Below are 12,543 nucleotides of genomic sequence, written 5' to 3'. Positions count from 1 at the left end.
AAAACAACAAAAAAAGACATACCATCTCTAATTTTCTTTCTAGAAAGCTGTCCTAGACAATATTCACAAACTAGGACAAAGAGTCATTAAGAGAAATGCTTAGTGTGACATTTTTTTGTGATTACAAAAAATGTAAAACAAGTTGGATATCCTATAGGGGTATGGTCAAATAAATCATCCATGCAATGAAATCTTAAGCAGCCATTAAAATCAATGTTGTCAGAGAAAATTTAATAATATGGAGAAATGTTCATGATATATACAAGAATAACTTCAGTATGTGCAGAGAAAATGTATTTTCCAAGTTTTCTATAGTAAGCATGTTTTTACTATATGGGAAACATTTTTTTCAATATGTATAAAATCAGTGATCTTTCCTTGATCTTTCTGCTCGTTTCTTTTTTTTTTTTTTCTGCTTGTTTCTAATCTTTCTTTTGAAGACCTGTCGAAGGTCTTTCTCCTCTTTAGGACCTTCTAGCTGTCTGATCTTCAGCAGTCACTCTCACTCATAGCAATACCTTAACAGTCCTTCTCCACAAACTAATATTTTTGGGTTTGTTTTTCATTTTTTTCCCAGTTTTGTTGAGAAATAATTGACATACCTCACTGTATAAGTTTAAGGCATACAGCATGACAGTTTGATTTACATACATTGTGAAATGATTACCACAGCAGGTTGGGCTAGCATCACCTTATATAGATACAGTAAAAAGAAAAGAAACAAGAAAGGAAAAAATGTTTCTCCTTCAGATGAGAACTCATAGGATTTACTCTCTTAACAATATTCCTGTACATCATACAGCAATGTTAACTATAGTCAACAGGGGGTACATTACATCCTTAGTAATGACTTATATTATAACTGGAAGTTTGTACCTCTTTTTAAAAATATAATCGTATTTATTTATTTTTGGGTGTGCTGGGTCTTCGTGACTGCGAAGGCTTTTTTCTAGTTGTGACGAGCAGGGGCTACTCTCTAGCTGTGGTGTGCAGGCTTCTCACTGGGGAGGTTTCTCTCCTTGCAGACCATGGGCTCTAGAGTGCCCAGTCTCCATAGTTGTTGCACACAGGGTTAGTTGCTCCGAGGCATGTGGGATTTTCCTGGATTAGGGGTTGAATTTCTGTCTCTTGCATTGACAGCTGGATTCTTTACCAGTGAGCCACCAGGGAAGCCCCTAGAATTTTGTACCTTTTGATCATCTTCCTCCAACTCAGCCTTCTCCCGTTCTCCACCTCTGGTAACCGCAAGTCTGATCTCTTTTCCTGTGAGTTTTCTTTTTAGATTTCACCTATAAGTGAGATTATACAGTATTTGTCTTTCTCTGGACAGACTAATGTTTATTAAGCTCTACCACATGCAGGGTACTTTACATATTAATATATTATCTCACCTAATGCGCAGGACATACTCTTGTAGGGTAGAACTTATTAATATACCCATTTTGTAGATAGAAAACTGAGGTTAAGTGTTTTGAACAAAGTTATGCTTCAGCTGTATCAGAAGAGCCAGAATAAGACTCCATTTCTTCTGATTCTCAACCCATTGCCTTTTCTTTTACAATATAGTGTTTCCCCAAATGTGGTGTAAGGACCCTGGGGCTCTCTTAGACTCTTTTAGGAAGTGTATGAGGATCTCCTCCATGTCTGTGTGAGATCAGATTTGACTTACTTTATTCAGTCAGAGTCACTTATTGTAACAGAAAGCAGATATGAGAATCCAGCTGTCTTCTATTAAGTCAGATACCAAGGAGATTTGCAAAAATATAAAACAATATCACTCTTCTCATACATTCTTTCTGATTTGGAAAATACAGTTTTTTAATTAAAATGTATTATTTGATGTTAACACACAATGGACTTTAATTTATTTTTATTAGTTGGAGGCTAATTACTTTACAATATTGTAGTGGTTTTTGCCATACATTGACATGAATCAGCCATGGATTTACATGTGTTGCCCATCCTGAACCCCCCTCCCACCTCTCTCCCCATCCCATCCCTCTGGGTCATCTCACTGCACCAGCCCTGAGCACTTGTCTCATGCATCCAACCTGGGCTGGCGATCTGTTTCACACTTAATAGTATACATGTTTCAGTGCTATTCTCAGATCGTCCCACCCTCGCCTTCTCTCAGAGTCCAAAAGTCTGTTCTGTACATCTGTGTCTCTTTTTCTGTCTTGCATATAGGGTTATCATTACCATCTTTCTAAATTCCATACATATGTGTTAGTATACTGTATTGGTGTTTTTCTTTCTGGCTTACTTCACTCTGTATAATGGGCTGCAGTTTCATCCACCTCATTAGAACTGATTCAAATGTATTCTTTTTAATGGCCGAGTAATACTCCATTGTGTATATGTATCACAGCTTTCTTATCCATTCATCTGCTGATGGGCATCTAGGTTGCTTCCATGTCCTGGCAATTATAAACAGTGCTGCAATGAACATTGAGGTACACGTGTCTGTTTCAGTTCTGGTTTCCTCGGTGTGTATGCCCAGAGGTGGGATTGCTGGGTCATATGGCAGTTCTATTTCCAGTTTTTTAAGGCATCTCCACACTGTTCTCCATAGTGGCTGTACTAGTTTGCATTCCCACCAACAGTGTAAGAGGGTTCCCTTTTCTCCACACCCTCTCCATCACTTATTGCTTGTAGACTTTTGGATAGCAGCCATCCTGACTGGCGTGTAATGGTACCTCATTGTAGTTTTGATTTGCATTTCTCTGATAATGAGTGATGTTGAGCACCTTTTCAAGTGTTTGTTAGCCATCTGTATGTCTTCCTTGGAGAAATGTCTGTTTAGTTCCTTGGCCCATTTTTTGATTGGGTCATTTGTTTTTCTGGAATTGAGCTGCAGGAGTTGCTTGTATATTTTTGAGATTAATCCTTTGTCTGTTGCTTCATTTGCTATTATTCTCCCATTCTGAGGGCTGTCTTTTCACCTTGCTTATAGTTTCCTTTGTTGTGCAAAAGCTTTTAAGTTTAATTAGGTCCCATTTGTTTATTTTTGCTTTTATTTCCAGTATTCTGGGAGGTGAGTCATAGAGGATCTTGCTGTAATTTATGTCAGAGAGTGTTTTGCCTATATTCTCCTCTAGCAGTTTTATAGTTTCTGGTCTTACATTTGGATCTTTAACCCATTTTGAGTTTATTTTTGTGTGTGGTGTTAGAAAGTGTTCTAGTTTCACTCTTTTACAAGTGGTTGACCAGTTTTCCCAGCACCACTTGTTAAAGAGGTTGTCTTTTTTCCATTGTATATTCTTGCCTCCTTTGTTGAAGATAAGGTGTCCATAGATATGTGGATTTATCTCGAGGCTTTCTATTTTGTTCCATTTATCTATATTTCTGTCTTTGTGCCAGTACCATACTGTCTTGATGACTGTGGCTTTGTAATAGATCCTGAAGTCAGGCAGGTTGATTCCTCCAGTTCCATTCTTCTTTCTCAAGATTGCTTTGGCTATTCGAGGTTTTTTGTATTTCCATACAAATTGTGAAATTATTTGTTCTAGTTCTGTGAAAAATACCGTTGGTAGCTTGATAGGGATTGCACCGAATCTATAGATTGCCTTGGTTAATATACTCATTTTGACAATATTGATTCTTCCAATCCATGAACATTGTATATTTATCCATCTATTTGTGTCCTCTTTGATTTCTATTTTTTTCTCTTTGATTTCTTTCATATGTGTTTTATAGTTTTCTATATATAGATCTTTTGTTTCTTTAGGTAGTTATATTCCTAAGTATTTTATTCTTTTCATTGCAATGGTGAATGGTATTGTTTCCTTAATTTCTCTTTCTGTTTTCTCATTGTTAGTGTATAGGAATGCAAGGGATTTCTATGTGTTAATTTTATATCCTGCAACTTTACTATATTCATTGATTAGCTCTAGTAATCTTCTGGTAGAGTCTTTAGGGTTTTCTATGTAGAGGATCATGTCGTCTGCAAACAGTGAGAGTTTTACCTCTTCTTTCCAGAAGAAAGTTTTACTTTCTTCTTTTCCTATCTGGATTCCTTTTATTTCTTTTTCTGCTCTGATTGCTGTGGCCAAAACTTCCAAAACTATGTTGAATAGTAGTGGTGAGAGTGGGCACCCTTGTCTTGTTCCTGATTTCAGGGGGAATGCTTTCAATTTTTCACCATTGAGGGTAATGTTTGCTGTGGGTTTATCATATATAGCTTTTATTATTTTGAAGTATGTTCCTTCTATTCCTGCTTTCCAGAGAGTTTTTTTTATCATAAATGGTTGTTGAATTTTGTCAAAGGCTTTTTCTGCATCTATTGAGATAATCATATGGTTTTTAATCTTTCAATTTATTAATGTGGTGTATTACATTGATTGATTTGTGGATATTAAAGAATCCTTGCATTCCTGGGATAAAGCCCACTTGATCATGATGTATGATCTTTTTAATATGTTGTTGGATTCTGTTTGCTAGAATTTTGTTAAGGATTTTTGCATCTATGTTCATCAGTGAAATTAGACTGTAGTTTTCTTTTTTTGTAACATCTTTGTCTGGTTTTGGTATTAGGGTGATGGTGGCTTCATAGAATGAGTTTGGAAGTTTGCCTTCTTCTGCAATTTTCTGGAAGAGTTTGAGTAAGATAGGTATTAGCTCTTCTCTAAATTTTTGGTAGAACTCAACTGTGAAGCCATCTGGTCCTGGGCTTTTGTTTGCTGGAAGATTTCTGATTACAGTTTCGATTTCCATGCTTGTGAGGGGTCTGTTAAGATCTTCTATTTCTTCCTGGTTCAGTTTTGGAAAGTTATACTTTTCTAAGAATTTTCCATCTCTTCCAAGTTGTCCATTTTATTGGCATATAGCTGCTGGTAGTAGTCTCTTATGATCCTTTGTATTTCAGTGTTGTCTGTTGTGCTCTCTCCATTTTCATTTTTAATTTTGTTGATTTGGTTCTTCTACCTTTGTTTCTTGATGAGTCTGGCTAATGGTTTGTCAATTTTATTTACCTTTTCAAAGAACCAGCTTTTAGCTTTGTTGATTTTTGCTATGATCTCTTTAGTTTCTTTTGCATTTATTTCTGCCCTAATTTTACGATTTCTTTCCTTCTACTAACCCCGGGGTTCTTCATTTCTTCCTTTTCTAGTTGCTTTAGGTGTAGAGTTAGGTTATTTATTTGACTTTTTTCTTGTTTCTTGAGGTAAGCCTGTATTGCTATGAACCTTGCCCTTATCACTGCTTTTACAGTGTCTCATAGGTTTTGGGTTGTTGTGTTTACATTTTCATTCATTTCTATGCATATTTTGATTTCTTTTTTTATTTCTTCTATGATTTGTTGGTTATTCAGAAGCATGTTATTTAGCCTACATATGTTGGAATTTTTAATAGTTTTTTTTTCCTGTAATTGAGATATAATCTTACTGCATTGTGGTCAGAAAAGATGACTGGAATGATTTCAACTTTTTTGAATTTACCAAGGCTATATTTATGGCCCAGAATGTGATCTATTCTGGAGAAGGTTCCATGTGCACTTGAGAAAAAGGTGAAATTGATTGTTTTGGGGTGAAATGTCCTATAGATATCAATTAGGTCTAGCTGGTCCATTGTGTCATTTAAAGTTTGTGTTTCCTTGTTAATTTTCTGTCTAGTTGATCTATCCATAGGTGTGAGTGGGGTATTAAAGTCTCCCACTATTATTGTGTTATTGTTCATTTCCCCTTTCATACTTGTTAGCATTTGCCTTACATATTTCAGTGCTCCTATATTGGGTGCATATATATTTATAATTGTTATATCTTCATCTTGGATTGATCCTTTGATCATTATGTAATGTCTTTCTCTCTTTTCACAGCCTTTATTTTAAAGTCTATTTTATGTGATATGAGTATTGCGACTCCTGCTTTCTTTTGGTCTCCATTTGCGTGAAATATTTTTTTCCAGCCCTTCACTTTCAGTCTGTATGTGTCCCTTGTTTTGAGGTGGGTCTCCTGTAGACAGTATATATAGGGGTCTTGCTTTTGTATCCATTCAGCCAGTCTTTGTCTTTTGGTTGGGGCATTCAACCCATTTACATTTAAGGTAATTATTGATAAGTATGGTCCTGTTGCCATTTGCTTTGTTGTTTTGGGTTTGTGTTTATACAGCCTTTCTGTGTTTCCTGTCTAGAGAGGATCCTTTAGCATTTGTTGAAGAGCTGGTTTGGTGGTGCTGAATTCTCTCAGCTTTTGCTTGTCTGTAAAGCTTTTGAATTCTCCTTCATATCTGAATGAGATACTTGCTGGGTGCAATAATTTGGGTTGTAGGTTATTCTCTTTCATTACTTTAAATATGCCCTGCCATTCCCTTCTGGCCTGAAGAGTTTCTATTGAATGGTCAGCTGTTATCCTTATGGGAATCCCTTTGTGTGTTATTTGTTGTTTTTCCCTTGCTGCTTTTAATATTTGTTCTTTGTGTTTGATCTTTGTTAATTTGATTAATATGTGTCTTGGGGTGTTTTGCCTTGGGTTTATCCTGTTTGGGACTCTCTGGGTTTCTTGGACTTGTGTGACTATTTCCTTCCCCATTTTAGGGACATTTTTAGCTATTATCTCCTCAAGTATTTTCTCATGGCCTTTCTTTTTGTCTTCTTCTGGGACTCCTATGATTCGAATGTTGGGGCATTTCACATTGTCCCAGAGGTCCCTGAGGTTGTCCTCATTTCTTTTGATTCTTTTTTTTTTTTTCCTCTCTGCTTCATTTATTTCCACCATTTTATCTTCTACCTCACTTATCCTATCTTCTGCCTCTGTTATTCTACTGTTGGTTCCCTCCAGAGTGTTTTTTTATCTCATTTATTGCATTATTCATTTTTAATTGGCTCTGGACTTATTTTTTTAATGAATTAATAAAATTTTTAAAAATTTTCCATTTTTATTTACTTATTTTTAATTTTTTAAAAAACTTTTTATTTGCACTGAGGTATAGCCAATAATCAAACAATGTTGTGGTACTTTCAAGTGAACAGTGAAGGGACTCAGCCATACATACATTTATCCACTCTCCCCTGAACTCCCGTCCCATCCAGGCTGCCACATAACAATGAGCAGAGTTCCATGTGCCATGTCCTTGTTGGTCATCCATTTTAAAATAGCAGTGTGTACATGTTCATCCCAAACTCCCTAACTATCCCTGCCCCTTATCCTCTCCACCCCCACCCCTGCAACTGTAAGCTCCTTCTGGAAGTCTGTTTCTGTTTTGTAAGCAAGTTCATTTGTATAATTTCTTTTTAGATTCCACGTGTAAGGAATGTCATAGGATATTCTCCTTCTCTCTCTGGCTTACTTCATTCATTTTGATGCTCTCTAGGTCCACCCAAGTTGCTGCCAATGGCATTATTTCATTCTTTTTAATGGCTGAGTAATATTTTCATTTATTTCATTCTTCTTAATGGCTGAGTAATATTTCCATTTAATATTACTGGATACTGGAAGGTACCACATCTTTTATCCATTACTCTGTTGATGGGCATTTAGGTTGCTTCCATGTCTTGCCTATCGTAAACAGTACTGTAATGAACATTGGGGTACATGTTTTCTTGGTTTTTTAAGCCTTTTTTGATTGGGAAAATATTCAGCTTCTTAAATATTGTGAATGTCTGGACTGTCAGACACATCATCTCAGCATGTAAATGTCAGACCACATTTCAAAGCCAAATGTAATTTACTTGGATTTTTTCTTTGCTTTTCTCTAACAAGGACAACTAAAACCATTCTATGTTGTATTAGTTTCTTCAGTTTCTAAAATAATGTTCAAGTAAACTTCCAGCAATTATCTTTAACTTTTTCTGAATAAAAAGTTCCCATTCTTAAGGCTTGGGCTTCCCTGATGGTCCAGTGGCTAAGACTCACACTCTCAATGCAGCAGACAAGGGTTTGATCTCTAGTCAGGGAACTAGATCACACATGCCACAACTAAGACCCGGCGCAGCCAAATAAATATATATTTTTTTAAAAGACAGGCTTTAAAAAAAAAGACAGGCTTTTAATTCATTTACTTGATATTACTCAGTGGCATTTTATCTGTAGTAGGAAGAGGAAAATAAAATTTCAAGGAATGTTAGAAAACCATTTAAGCCTTCCTCTGCTGCCTCCTTACGTGTGACATGTTCATAAAGCTCTTTTGGAAAGACAAATATCATATGATATCATTTTTTATGGAATCTAAAAAAAGATACAGATGAACTTACTTACAAAACAGAAATAGACATACAGACATAAAAATAAACTTATGGTGGGGAAGAAGGGAGGGGATAAATTAGGACTTTGGGATTAACATATATACACTACCATATATAAAACAGATAACCAACAAGAATCTACTGCATAGTACAGAGAACTATTTTGTAATATTACAAAATATTAGTATTTTGTAATAATCTACAAGGAAAAAGACTCTGAAAAAGAATGTATATCACTGTGGTGTATCCCTGAAACTAATACAACATATACTTCAATTAAAAAATTTTTATAGAGCACTTTCAGTTTTATGTTTGCCACTAGGGATTGAGTTCTGCTTTTATAAAACTGAGATCTAATCAAGATCATATTTAAATATCAAAGCAGTTGTGACTAACTAGAGCTCAGATACTGCCTAACTCCATCTCGGCAAAGAATTATATTGAAAAAACCTCTGTGTTTAAGTAAAACCGAATAATTTATTTTTCCTAAAAGACTGATGATAGTCTCTCAGTTTTAATGTTTAATATCAGAAATATCTATACATAAAGCTTAACATAAATAAAATCTCTTTTGGTGTCCTTAAAAATCATAGAGTAAAGGAGTTCACAGACTAAGAACACATGCTTTACAACCAGCAGTCCTCTGATGTTGTAAATAAGATTAAACATGCTGCCCAATGAGGTGATGAAATTCAAGGCCTGGACGACAGGCACCTTAAAGAAGTGGATGTAAAATGACACGGAGACCTTTTCTAGTTGGAATGATAATGGGGAAACAGAACTAGAGATGGGCCTCCAAAATGATAGGATTTTTCCAGCAGAAAATAGAACCAGCCAGGTAGATAGAACCATAGCAAGCACAGACAAGCATGGAAGGGTGAGTAAGCCCACTGGGGAGGCGGCTTAGGGTGAGTAGAAAATGTGTGTGGTGGAAAAAGTCTGGAAAGTCGAGCTGCACCATGAGGGCTTGAATCCCCAGCTCAGCCACGTGTGCTATGTTTGGTACACAGTAGGGTGACCTGATATAGTTTCAACAGAGAAATGACAACATGATGCGAAAATCACAAACTACCTGTGAACAGCAAATCAGAATCATAAAAATTAGCCTGGCAGTGTTGTATGAGAGGAGGAAGAGTTGGGACAATTTGCAGGGACACAGAATGAGGACCTGAGTTGGGGTGGGGGTGGGGGCAGGGGCAGGGGTAGGGTGCCTGTCAGGCATGCTGACAGGTCTCACAAAGTGGCAGGATTCTGGGGAGATCTTCTGGTTCAGGGCCTGGCTCCTGCTGGGTGGTCTGGAGTCTCTGGAGAGCCCTGGTCTTGTTCTCTGGATAACCCTCTTCTAAACTCTGGGTTAATCATTTACGATCGCTTTATATTCTTTCTTCAGCAGGCATAGTACATTTAGGTCTTTCTACATTTCACTTGTACTTTTCTGAGACCAGGCCTTAGCCACTTTGTGGCTGGACCTCAGCCACTTTGAACAGAAAAGATTTTTTAGGGTAAATTCTTTTTACAGGTTGGCAACCTCATTCATGATAAGTTGACTCCTATATTTTCACTTTCTCAAGGTATAAGGAGACCTGCCAGTTCCTTTAACAAAACCTAGCCCAGTTCCTTTAAAATGAGTATTATGGATAGAGTTTATGGGGTGCAGGGCCCCCTCGGGGACACCAGGTTCCCCTTTTTGTGGGGCTGAGGGGGAATGGAGACAAGGTCACTCCCTTGAGACCTGGATAGTCACCCTTCCTTGAGGACCTTGAGAGGATAGACTTTGCTTGTCCAAGAACCTCTTAGTTTCCTTCCAGAGAGCAAGCCTATGTTCTGGAGGTGACTTACTTTGCCTCTCATTATGAAGGAAGAATCAACAAGTCTTGGTTCTTTTGTTTTTGGCCAGGCTTCGGGGCTTGCAGGGGTCTTAGTTTCCTGACCAGGGATCTGGAACCTGGGCCCGGCAGTGAAAGTGGCAAGTCCTAACCACTGGACCCCCAGGGAATTCCCAGCACGACTTGGTTCTTGATCAGATGTGGTAAAAGGCAAGTCAAGAGAGACAGAGGTGTGGGAGAATGAAGGAGAGACTGTAAAGGCAAATCTTTTCCAAAAAGTGTGAGGGGGAGAGGTTCAAAGCAGGTCCAAGATGCTAACCCTCAGCTCTCACTCAGCTCCTCCACTTGCCCTCCCCTCTCACCTCCACAATAGAGAAGTTTCTGCCTACTAACCTCCAGTCACTGTGAAGAAGGAAAGGGCCAAGACCAACCACATAGTGCTCCCTCCAGGCACACAACACTCTTCAGGCCCCTTTCCTGCTTTGTGTCCCTTCAAATTGTGGAACTGTTTTGAAAAACTTTTTCTACCAAGTTACATTCATAAGCTCAGGAATTAATTCATTTTTTCATGAAATAGCTAGAATGAATATACTGATTTACTATAACACTAAAAAAAGCAAAGGCGCTTGAGCAAGATACATATGCAATGATATCCAGTGAAACATTTTTGTAATAGAGCAAATTGGGAACAATCTAAATATCTAACATGAAGGGAAGTTAAATTATGATACAGCCATACTTTAACAATAATATGAGCTGATGATTCTGTACGCTTGTTTGCATATTTTTAGAAAAAAGTCTGGTGCTATATGCACCAAATTGGTTGCTCTAAGGAGGTGGATAGGAGTAATGGTGGGGGGTGTGTGTGTGTTAGAGGGTGTGGGGTTCAGTCTTTTACACTGTGCACTTCTTTTATTTATTCATTTGGCTGTGTCAGGTCTTAGCTGCAGCACGCGAGATCCTTGAGGCCTCAGTAGTTATAGTGCACAGGTTTAGCTAAACCTGCTCTGGGGCATGTGGGAATCTTGATTTCCAGACCAGGGATCAAACCCACGCCCCTCTGTTGCAAGGCAGATTCTGAACCACTGGACCACCAGGAAAGTCCCTGTGTACTTTTGTTTTGAATTTTTAAAAAATTTTTTTCAAAGCACAGAATTTTTTTTTTCAGCCTATGAAGATTTTTTTTAAAGTAGCTTATGCAGCACTGTGGCAGGCAAATGTTCAGTTTTCATTAGGCTTTTAGAAACAGAAGAAACACCAAACTGTCCATCCCCATGCCATTTAGGGAGCTTAGGCTAGGAACGACTGCCTTAGAAGCCATTTTGCTTTCTCATGTGGTTGGGTTTCTAAACATTGCTCCAACACCAGCTTTCCAGAGTTTTGATTGAAGCCATGGGACATGTTGCTGGATTTTTATTCACTTAAGATGACAAAGAAGGCTTTCTTTGGTACATGATTTGCTCTTTCCTAACTCCATGCCTTCACATACTACTCCTTCTCTTGTCTTCATCTTTGTCAGTTTTTCCAGAATTCTGTCCCAAACTTGCCTGTACAAATTCGAATCAAATCTGCCTTTCCTTACCACGGCTCTACCTTATGATTCCTGATTCAATTCTCTTGATTTCTAGTGACAAATTTATTTGCACTTTCTGTTACTTGATATCCTTAGGTGTTTTTTGTGTGTCTATTATTGTCTATAGGTTATGAATATTGAGGACAGGGTCCATTTCTTTTTTCATTATTATCCTTATTATTTCAAATACCTAAATCTAGGATGGTCCAAGATGAACACCTAATTAAATGAGGAAATATTGAATGCCATAGTAAATTATCAGGAAGAACTGTTTTGAGATTATTGATATTCATTTCCAGATGCTAGCTACAAAAGGAAAATGTGCTTTTATCTATGAGACTCAGCAGTTGCCACCCTAACCAAGAATCAAACTCAGCATAAGTAATAGTGAGATATTCTGACCCGATATGGCTCTAGGGTGATGTAATGTGAGGTACGTAATATCATCTATTAAGTATTCTTTGCAAGAATACTTAAAGTGAATCTAATAAAGCCTGAAGACCTACTTCCAGTTTACAGGAAATGTAGGCTTTTAGCACTATGTCCAATAGAATTTTCTGCAATGATGTAAATGTTATCTGTCTGCACTAATACAGTAACCACCAACCTACTGAAAGTTTCATTTTATTTCATTTTAATTAAATTTAAATAGCTACTTATGGCTAGTGGCTACTATATTGGACAGGAAAGAAACAACTTCACCAACACAGGAAATATACAATGGGACATTCTATAAGGTAGCTGGAGATGGGAATACCAGACCACCTGACCTGCCTCTTGAGAAACCTATATGCAGGTCAGGAAGCAACAGCTAGAACTGGACATGGAACAACAGACTGGTTCCAAATAGGAAAAGGAGTATGTCAAGGCTGTATATTGTCACCCTGCTTATTTAACTTATATGCAGAGTACATCATGAGAAGTGCTGGGCTGAAAGAAGCACAAGCTGGAGTCAAGATTGCCGGGAG

This window comes from Odocoileus virginianus, chromosome 6 (genome assembly GCF_023699985.2).
Source record: "Odocoileus virginianus isolate 20LAN1187 ecotype Illinois chromosome 6, Ovbor_1.2, whole genome shotgun sequence".
Lineage (NCBI taxonomy): Eukaryota > Metazoa > Chordata > Mammalia > Artiodactyla > Cervidae > Odocoileus > Odocoileus virginianus.
Note: the sequence above shows the minus strand (reverse complement) of the source record.